Source organism: Chamaea fasciata, unplaced genomic scaffold (assembly GCF_029207755.1).
Source record: "Chamaea fasciata isolate MVZ Bird 193981 ecotype frontalis unplaced genomic scaffold, bChaFas1.0.hap1 SCAF_2, whole genome shotgun sequence".
Lineage (NCBI taxonomy): Eukaryota > Metazoa > Chordata > Aves > Passeriformes > Sylviidae > Chamaea > Chamaea fasciata.
The window spans coordinates 78,791,433-78,802,561 of record NW_027094087.1 but is presented as its reverse complement, the minus strand read 5'-3'; positions in this window follow the sequence as shown (position 1 = coordinate 78,802,561).

Here is an 11,129-nt window from a genome sequence, read left to right as displayed (position 1 = left end):
CCTGCTCCAGCACATGCAGGCAGCAGAGTCAAGGAGACAGCAGCCGTGGCTTTTGAAGAGCCTTCTCTGTCTTAACTCTCTTACAAAGAGATCTCAAGAGCAAATAAACCCTTTTTTCAGTCAAAAACACTCTCTAGGACTCGTTTCACCCTGAGCTAAAGATCTAAAGAGATGACCTGGATCTTACTCTGAAAAAACTTAATTTTTCTTTGTGTTTATGGGTTAAGCTAATGATGGCTCATCACTCACAACTATGTCAGGGTCCTTATCACAATGTATCTGAATTCAGGACAAATGAATTCTGCATACATTCAAGAACAATTTTAACAATAACAAGCAATTAGAAGAAAAACAAACATCAGGGAACTCTGGCAGCAGGCCTTGAGGTAGCTGGAAGTCAAACAGAAATGTACTTTACTTTTAAAATAAAGGAAAACAGTCTTTAAATCTGTAGTGAGAAAACGAACAAAAGTTTAGCTGAGTAGTCATAAATACAAACTGTAAACACACCATTGCAACAGGAGGAGCCTTGTACATATGAGCAGATTTTGGACAAATTAAGATAGTTTATAGGCGTCTTCATCTCCAGTGAAATGCCATTGCTTTGGCTTGTTACCTTCTTATGGTACTGTATAAATCATCAGAGATTAAAATCAATAGAGGTACATAAACGAAGATGCACTAGCAATTAAGTGGATGACTGAATAGGTCTGCCTGGGATGGTGTCCAAAACACACGGCTTGGAGTTTCACTTCTCTCAGAAATTTAGCTGATTCATTTGGGCAGCTAAGCAAAAGTTACTCAAAACCAAAACTAAAGCCATCCTTATTAATTTCCTAAGCATATGCCCCTTCAGAACCCCTCCCCTGTGTCAGCTGGAAGGAATCCTGAAAGCCTCTGTGCTACTGAACGGAATGAGAGTGGAAGGAAAAGTAGAGACTGGGAGGTGGAAGAGTTTATCAATCCTATCTCACCCCTCCACAGAGAGAGGGTTTTAAAGTTTTATCAGCATACAGTGATAACACAAAATTCCTGACAGGATATCTGGACAGAAGAGTATTCATTTGGGGCATTTCTAACTTACAGTAAATAACAGCAATAATAAGAACTTCTCAGCATAAAAACTTCTATTAAAAAAAACAAACCAAAAAATAATTAAAAAAAAAGCTGAGAAATAAAATCAGAGAATTAGGTTATTTCTCTGTGAAATATCTTTCTTAGTCTTTAGCAAACCCTCCTCAAGAATGTGACTCCAGTTACACGGTAGCTCTGAAATAATGTCAGATACACCTCATGGCTGAGGAGAAGTAAAATTACTAACCATGTCAATATAATTCATAGGCATTGTAATGTCACAGGCATTAAACCACTTTCTAGGCAAAAATATAAGTATTTTAACTTATAGAAAAAACTGTTGGAGCAAACAATGTCCATATACTTTTGAAGAGAGGGAAAATTTAAAGGTCTCAGTTTCTTGCATCAATGTTAGAAAAATTTAGAGACCTAAACAGTATAAACTAGACGGTTTCAACCTTAGTATTTTTCACTGTTTCAAATTTCTGTAGGAAATATCTGTGCTGATTAGTAAATAAAAGGTTAATCTTTCTGGGAACATGAAAACCCCTGGCCTATGACAATAGTACATATCTTGTTCAAAACAGCATACATCCAGTTCACTGCATACATTTGTGTTATAAAGCAATTTTCAACAAATAAGTACTTTTAAAAAGGGACATAAACCAGCATGCCTTTAAGTGTAGTAACTGAACAGAGCTGCAGCAAAATCCAATTCTCTCCTTTGTCAAATTTAAAAAATAGAAGGAGCATCCATTTATTTCTTCTCAGCAAGCAGAGGTCTTAAAAACTGATCATGTTGCAAAAGCCATTCCCAAGGATTTTTTGTGATGGGATGTCAGAAATGATTTTCATATGTAAATCAAACAGCCTAATTCTAAGGCACCATAAAAGAAATCTATAAGGAAAAGAAAAAATTAAAGTAACCAAATAATTCCATCTCCAAGAGAAATTCAAAAACAAAGAAGCAATTTTTGCATTCCGGTCTTCTAATTTGCAACACAGAGAAATTACAGTAGCACTCCTGCTTGTAGAAAATAAGAAATGTCAAAACAAGGAAGGCACTAAATCCATAGAGGAGCATGACAAATTGATTTTGAAATCATATTTTCTGCAATCAGATGCTGTTTCTGTGATTGATTGTTTCAAAATTTTACACAAATGCAAGGTCTTGGGCTTATGTTTTTGAGCAGGACAAAGCAATTCAGCAATTCCAGAGAGCATTTGACATAAACTTGCATTAGTTTTTCTTTTTGTCATCATTACCAAGATTATGATACTTCATGGAGCCAGACAGAATTGTTAATAGACCTAAATTGTTATATGCCAGGTTGCTTTATGCTTTTGATTTCTCTTGCAAGTAAATGGAATTTTTTTTCCCACTGGTTATCTATTCCATAATTGATACCTCTGAGAGCAATGCTGGTTTCTTTATTTGTTATGACTGGCAATTGTTCAACAGTCTTCTAACATATTGTTGGAGTAGAAACCAAAAAAGTAAAACCTCTACCTTCCATAAAACTAAGTTGCCTTTCATGTGTCCTTCAGTTCTTAAATTCAGCCATTTTATATAAGGAGAGCAGTCAAGCATAAATGTGTAGGACTATGAGGTTAATTCTTCAGTAATAAGAACTGTAAGAACAGAAAATATCAATGGAATGGTTTTTTACAGTTAGAAATTCCTGATCTATCATACAGAAGAAAATTTTAAAAATCTGTAACATAATTCACACCACAACAAAAGTGGAGATCGAGTGTCCAGTCACTATGCAGGCTTGGCCGCAATCAAATTTTCACAAAATTGACGTAATGTTGCAGAAATAATGGAGTTCATAAATTGAAAAACATATTGAATAATTTCCCTGAAACCTTTTTCATAGCACTAGGAATCAAAATTTTTGTATGCAGAAACTAATGCCAGAAATTAAATTAAAACACACTCTCCTGGAATCCATCTTTCATCTCAGTGTCCATAGAATAAGCATATTTCTCTAGCACTTTAAACTACTCCAGAAGCTAAGACAAGGGGACAGAACCATAGAGAGCAGTAATATAATGTGGGAAAATGTCAGAAGATAGCGATATTTTTTATTTGGATTCAAAACAATATTACATTTTTACCTTCATAACAAAATGTTGATTTGGTATTAGAAGTGACACAAAAAAAAAAACTGACTAGCTTCTTCAAAGCTCTATAACACAAGTGACAAGGGGATTCTAGTTCCTGCCCTTGGGAGTGCACTTTCATGCACTGCTGAACACCTTGGAGTGGTGTGGAGGTGGAGTAGTGGGATGAGCAGTTCCAAAAGGTCACGCTCCCTAATTCTCCAGCAAACTGTCTTTTATCACAAGAAAAAGGATTCAAGTTTTTTTAATAACCAAAAGCATGATCAGTTAAATTCACTTTTACTCTTTTCTTCCTTTCCTGACCTAAAATTTTAACACAATGATTTAGAAGTCTCTGGTGAATAGGCAGACTCTTCTTGCTGTACCAGATGGGAAAGGAAAGTGTCTAGAGCAGAAGCCAGACAGAAAACAGAACTCCACATGGTTTAAAAATAACTTTTAAGTGCTTAGAACTAACTGACTGTTAGGTTCATAAATAACATCAATGGGACAAAAGTAATAAAAAAATAAAAAGAGCAAACACCCACTTGGAGAGACCACAAAACCCAAGAGCTACTAGATTAACTATATCAGTACACAAGATGCAACCAACTGCCTCTAGATAAGAGCTCTTTTGTCTCCTCCTCCTCCTCCTCCTCCTCAACTCAGTGACAGCAGTCACACAACACCTTCACACTGGGTGATCATATTTTCCAAGTAGAAAAAATCCCCAGCCAAGTTTCCTGTTAAGTTTTCTACCTCTAAAAATTCGATTTCCTTGTAAAGTAGTTATCTTGAACTAATCTGTTTCCTGAACATCACCATCCACAGTTGCAAAAATGTGGATTTGTGATTCTCTCTGGAGGTAAAGTGTTTTGAGACTTTGCCATAGAGCAATGGTTTCAATCTGACATTGGGTCCATGAACTGCTTTGGAGATTGAAAGAAGCTACTTTGAACAATATAAACTACTAGATAATGTTGCCATTACCTTTTTATGACAAGGGTAAAAGGAGGCTGCTAAAGTGTTTATCTTTTTCAGCCTAAGCATTTGCTTAGGATGTCTTCCTTCCTACTGCTGACAACTTTCTAAATTTTATCTCAAGACCAACTGGCTGCTTTTGCTGTCACATCTCTTACCACAAGATGTAAATGTGGTATGTTCAAGTAGTCCCAACTTCCAGCCTAGTTATCCCAGTCTCAGAAAGTGTACAACTAACATGCAGATTTAACAAAATATTATGGAACATTCCATTAAAGACTGCAACATAATCTGCAAGTTATACCTATGGATGTTTACCCGACACATCAGACCAAAACACTTGATGTTGGTAAACCGAAAGCTGGAATTTCTACAATGTTAGAAGTGCTCATCTGGACACATATAATGTCCTACCACAGACCCCCAGGGTCTAAGTCTTATGGGACAGTCAGAAGACCGTGCGATTGAAACTTTAATTGTGTTGTTTGATCACTGCATTTCCATTTCTTGCTGTCCAGTATTGCTCAATATGAAAACTAAATGTCAAACTATTTCTGGTGATCAGCTGCACCTTTAGGTTTGATGGGCTGTTACAGACGTCATGGAGCTTAATTCAAACATCATTTAGTCAGGACATTTGGGTCACTTACAGTGATTACAGGGGCCAATAATAATATATATATATTTAAAAAGCTAAATAAGTGAACTTGCCCTGTCCTAGAAATAATTAAGTACTGTATTGCCAAGTTTCAAAATAGGTAATGGATAATTACCTATGGGAATGCTGTTTACTTATCCTTACCTACAATTTAGGAGATTAGGTCTGAGTCTCCTAAGGTTGACTGTGCCAATATATTAATGAATGCTTTTTATTTTCTTCCCCTAGTTTGTGAATATTTCCACTCTCCCTATAAGTTCCTTGCACAGCTTTGGTCTAAGTAGATTCCCACACAGGTAAAGGCTGAGCATACCCGTGGTTAGAGGTGGACAGGGTAGCGGATCATTAGCAGCTCTCCTTGGTTATTGCCCTTCCATACGCTCCATGCAACTTTCTGAGGAATTTAAAGTCTATTTCTTTAATTTCTTGTACGTTAATCAGGCTAGGTTGAAGGCACAAGGCCATCCCAGTTCTGAAAGTTTAACAGCAATTTGGAAAAAGTAATAGAGCTGCAAGTCTGAACTTTGTAAAAAGATCTAGTGTTACTGCAGAAATCAGAAAAACAAAGAGGCTTCAAAGGTCTGCGCAAAACATGGGCAAGCACTAAGCATCAGAAGGTATGGATAATGACAAGCTAATAGGCAGCTTTTCAGTATACGCTGTTTTTTAACCTGAGGGAAAAATTACTCTCCCTGGAGACATATTCCTGAATAATGACAGCATGGATAGACATACCCATTTAAGTTGATCTGCTGAAGAATCAATGAACGTGACATGGCTGTTCATACTAAAGTGTCTGGGCTGAAAAAGGCACTCTCAAGCCAGAAGAAATAGCTGGCCGAATCAGATTATTTTATTTTTTCTAAAAACGCTGTTAATTGTGTAGGATAAAAAGCATTTTAAAAAAGATAGCATAAAAACCATTTTAAAAAGAAAATCCCGGGCATTATCAATTTATTTATCTGGCTTACTCTTTATGCTGCTCATCACGCCTAAAAAGGGAAGCTTCCACATCTCTCAAAAAAACCCTACTGCAATTACCTTCTCCTGATCAGTTCAATTTCACCAACATGTTTTTACTGGTAACCTCTCAGCTCCAGCTGGATCTTACCCACCATGCTCACAGCACATTGTTGCCAATACTAGAGATAGGCCTTCCGTGCAAAAAGAGTAAATTAAAATAATTTTTAAAAAAGGTAAAGGACAAGATGGCTTGCCTGGTTTCTCATTAAACTGACAAAACCCGAGGCTCAAATTCACCTCCTTTCGTAGTTTGCAGTAATGAACTGAAAAGCCTGTAGGGAAGAACAGCCAGCCTCTGGCTCAGAGAGCTGTCTGGCTGGCAAGCAGTTAAGTGTGTGTGGAGCTGCAGCTACTCAGGGGGGGTCTCATTTCTGGGAGTCAGAAAGGGAAAACTTCTCATTCAGATGTAAAGTAATTCCTTCCTATCTTGTCCCCCCTCTCTCCACCATGCAAAAATATCCCAGGCCAGAGACACCAGGGAACTTCAGAGGGAAAAGGGGCTCAGGGGATGAGGCATTAATCATTGTCTGTGTGTCTTTGTCACCATTGTCCCACCAAGGGCAATCACAGAGGGCAGCAGTAGGACCATTGGATTCCTGGAAAGTTCTGCCTATCAAACATCTCAGTGAGCCCCATTTGCTCAGGTGTGTTCAGTGCTGATAACACAAGAGCAAGCAGCTCTGAAAACAAAAGGAGACCTTCAGACTACTCATTTACTCAGTCATAGAATCAGGAGACAATTAATACTGTATAAGAACTGCTGATGACATGTTGGATGTGAAGAAAGGAGGTTTCCTTACCAAAGAGTATTTTATCTTTCAATTAAATAAATATTCTTCAATTTCCACATAATGCTGTTGCTAGCAATTCTCTTATTTGACACATCATGGTCTCTGTCCATACCCAGGCTTAACTGAACATAGGTGCTCTCATTCAGACAGAAATATTTTTCCCCTGAAGCATGTATAAACGCTATCTACCTTTTACTTCAGAGACTGCTTTTAAAAGATTTCCTTCTAGAAATCTATAAAACTAATAAGAAGTATTCTTCATTCTTGCTAGTGATCAAAGGAGGAGTTTGATCCCAAAGATAAAGCAAGTTAAAGAGATAAAGATCTGTCTCCCCCACAGGATCAGCATATATCAAATCTCAAGGTCAATGTGTAGATAACAAATAAAACATGCAGAAACTTAGCCTAAGAAAGCTTTGAGCAGTGAGATTTGTGAGTTACTTTAGTGAGCTCGTTGTTTTGGTGAGAGCCCAGTCTGGTCCCCATCATCATCGCAGACTGCACTACCCTCCAAAAGCATCACCCATGCCTGGCCTTGTACCTCTGTCCCTACAGAGGGACCAGGGCAAGACATCTCCTCCAGGGAACATACATGCATAGATGCATGAAGTGGACATCTGACAGAGGTTTTCCTCCACATAAAAGCTACAGAAATAGAAGCTGTTCTGAGGAGAGGAAAAATAAAAGGCATTGGTTCAGATGCTGGTACTAAACATGAGGTTTTCGCTTTTTTTCCTATCTCTATTCTTGAGTGACCTAAAAAATTTAGACTTTTTGCTTTCATTTTCTGTAGATGGTTTTTCCTATTTAAAAAAATATGTACTTCTGAGAAATATTTTATAATGTAAATGGACTTCAGCAGGCTGCGTGCTTAAATTGGACTTTCTTTTTTATTTCAGCTTGTCCACTAATGGTATTACTAAGTCTCCAAGGATCTACCTTGTACACTTAAGTCCCCTTTTTTTTTTTTTCAATATTTTGGTTTGTACTGCAAGATACCCTCAGGTCACATTGATGAAAAAAAGAAAAAAAAACATGAGAAAGTTGAGCCCACACATTTAGAGATGCAGATGAAAAATTTTTGGACCATAACTTTGTTATTCGATATAAAGTACATGAACTACTTTAAAAGAGGGTTAATAAATTTTTTAAATTTTAATACATTGGTATGGTGCTTTCCCTTTTTTTTATAATGAGTCCCACTCATCAATTTTGTATTCCTGACTGTTGCAAAAGCCACATCTACATTAGTACTTTTTGCCCATGCACTCTTGTTTAAAACTCATTTGAAACATTTTTGGAGATAACACTCTGTGAACAGAAGTCCCAACTTGATGTCTTTTTCCATGCATGAGAATTCTAATTCTCATTTTAACGGCATTACCAAACCTCAAAAAAGGAGAGTTCAAAACCAGCACTAAAGTATAGTGTAAGTGTCCAGGGGTCAGAAGGCAAAGAAAACAAGTTCCTCCAGTTAATACCTGGATCTTTTTAAAACACTCAAAAGTGTCTCAAACATTTTGAACTGGAATAGCATATATGTAAATAATCATACATTTAAATTTGTAAACTGAGTCACACAAGAATCACTAAGAAAACTGAAACAAAGTTTATAGATTACTTGTCCTCATTTCTGATAATGTACTAAAAATGACATAGAGTTTTTTTCATAGTTAATGCTACTTGACAGTAGGTCACCAGGTTTTTGAGTGATCACAAAATCCTCATGAAGAGGAAATAGATATTACTGAAATATCTACTAAAGATTTTGATGTACAAAAAGCTAATAATGCCTAAACTTATTTCAGCAGCAGAAAAAAAAAAAAAAAAAAGTAATTTCTTAAATATGTTGTCATTTACTGAAGGAGGCTGGGAAAGTTTTTAGAAGAGTCACTTCATTTACATGGAAATTCTCAGAAAACACAGATGCTCACTCACCAGAAATGCCAACCACCTCCACACCTATATTTAATACTTTTTCTTGCTGCATATACTTTATATATGAATGTATATGTGTAGTGGTATATATGGGTTTATTTTTACATATTCATATATAAATAACTTTTGTCCTAAGGATGAAATCAATACACCTTTTTGATTCATTACATTCCAGAGAGGAGACATTTAGCATTGTTGGAAATGAAAGCAACTAGACACAGATTTTACATGGAAATAATTCCAGCACAGAACAGATGGAAATAATTCTGACAAGCATTTTCGGAGCAGATATCTGTGCTAGCAAGCTTCAAGAAGAGCTGTGGGTCCTGTACTAACAGGCTGCCACTGAAGGAGCCTGACGCCAGGTGAGATCCTCAGGCTTTCTCTGAGTTGTCATTTACGCCTGACTGTGTCCCAGCTCCCGACATTACCAACAGGCAGAAAGCACAGCCAAGGTGCAGGAGCATGCAGAAAGTGTGTCTGGCATCTCTGCTCTTTTTTTTTTCACCCACTGGTTAAAAAACTGATGCGAGCTGAAGGGGTAGCAGACTTAAAATTGCCGTTTCAGCCCAGAGGGACCTGAGCATGCATCAACCAGGTCCCAGGCAAACCATCTGCAAAATTCTCTGAGCACAGCCAGCAGGCTGCTCCAGGCCAGCACTCCCTCATCCAGCCTGCACAAACAATGTGACATAATAAAGTAGTGACTAGGAGAGAGAGAGGTTATGAGCAAACAGGGTTCATGGAAAAAGGAACCTGGGCTCCAGATCCTCTTCCTGCTCTTGTATTTCAGTAGTCATTGCAAAGGGCAGTGGGTGTAAGTCACAGACCTATCGCCTGTCATTTTTGACTGATTGCTATGCACAAGTCCCACTCAGCTACATTGCTTTTGTGAAATCACCCATTTTAAAGGATGTTGCATGAGGATACCAAGCATCTAAGAATGGATTCTCTTAGCTCCCAAAGCCCACAGGTTCAGTGTTGTCAACCGGAAGTTGTTAATCCAAAAGGCTTACAGAAAACCCAATATGTTACTCAGGTTCTATTAAATAATGAAACTTCAATACTAACATCTATTCTATTTGTGTAGCTCCAAGCATCAGTTATGAATTATGCTCTCATTTACACAAGCCCACATCACAACTGGACTTGATTTTCTCAGAGGTCATTTCCAAACTTAACTATTCTATGAACAATTCTATGACACATAGGGGCTGTACCAGTTCATTCATCCTCAGCATGACAATACACCAGAACCAGAGCACTTTCATCCTCAGTACTTTCAAATCCTACAATCAGAGAGCCATCTGTCTGAATTTGCAAAACTGCATCACTAAGGTTTCTGCTATCCAGGCAGGCGGCTCAAATTTCCCAAGTCCTAAAAACTCAGGATCTTCCAGAAAAAGTTGCACCTATACAGGCGCAATGTTGAATGCTTTATCATCGTATTTCACCTTAAACAAATCAAGTTCAGTCTCAAATAACTCTAAAACAGTGTCTCCTAGTAATAAAAGGTATCCTGAATGCAAAAAGCCAAACAAGACACTGAAACTGGTCTTATCAAAGCCAAAAATTTTAAAGTCCTAGAAACCTTATGCAGTCCCAACCAGTATTACTCCCTGTAATAAAGATGGATGTCCTAAGCAAATTAAAATTCTGTCAAGAAGATGAACATGCAGATAACATTTTTTTCCCTGAGAAGAGGACAATAGTTTTAAAAAGGCTTTTCAAAATTAGTGTCTTGTTGTATATAAGTATATACAACTTTATATATGTAAAGGGTACTCTTTTACATTTTTATTTTTCTTCATTTCTGAAGTTTCCATAGTGCTGACATATCCCATATGGTGAAGGAGGATAAGAAATGTTACCAAGAAAAAGAAAAAAAAACAGAAGTGATGGGAAGTGGTGCTTACTATGACCCTGCACAGCATCTAGCACAAGTGGGATCTTAAGCTTGTAACAGCTGCCATTATCTGTTTCCCCTCCCTCACACCCCACCACATGCAATCAGAAAGCTTTAGAGTCAGCATTAGTTAAATCTTTCTGGCTTTTTCTTCAGGTGGACACCAGACAGCTTTAATGAAGAAATTATTCTTTTATATTAAAGAGAAAATTGTATTTCTACACGACTCCAAACTTTCTATAAATCTGGAAAATGGGAAAGTAGTGCCTCATATTTAGGGTGCAAATGAAAGAGATGGCATGTCTGTGTCCCAACTCAGACCTCTAAAGGTGCTTGCATGAAGACAGTCTGAGACTAGCAGCTCTCAATATGGTCTGTGGAAGTTTTTAGTTCAAATCTCTGCTGTAAGGACTAAAAAGAAATGCTAAGGAACTCTCTGTGCCGTGTTCCCAGAGATCAGCCTAGTTTTGAGAAGGGGCATAACCTTGCCACTTAATGAATGTGTTTGTGTTCATTAAGAAAGCCTGTATTCAAAGCAAAACATCTGTTAAATAATGTGGAGAAAAAAGAGCAAAACAAAGAAACAAAACCAAAAACGAATAAAAAAATCTAAACCAAAACCCAAAAAACCCACACAACTTTACTTTTGCAT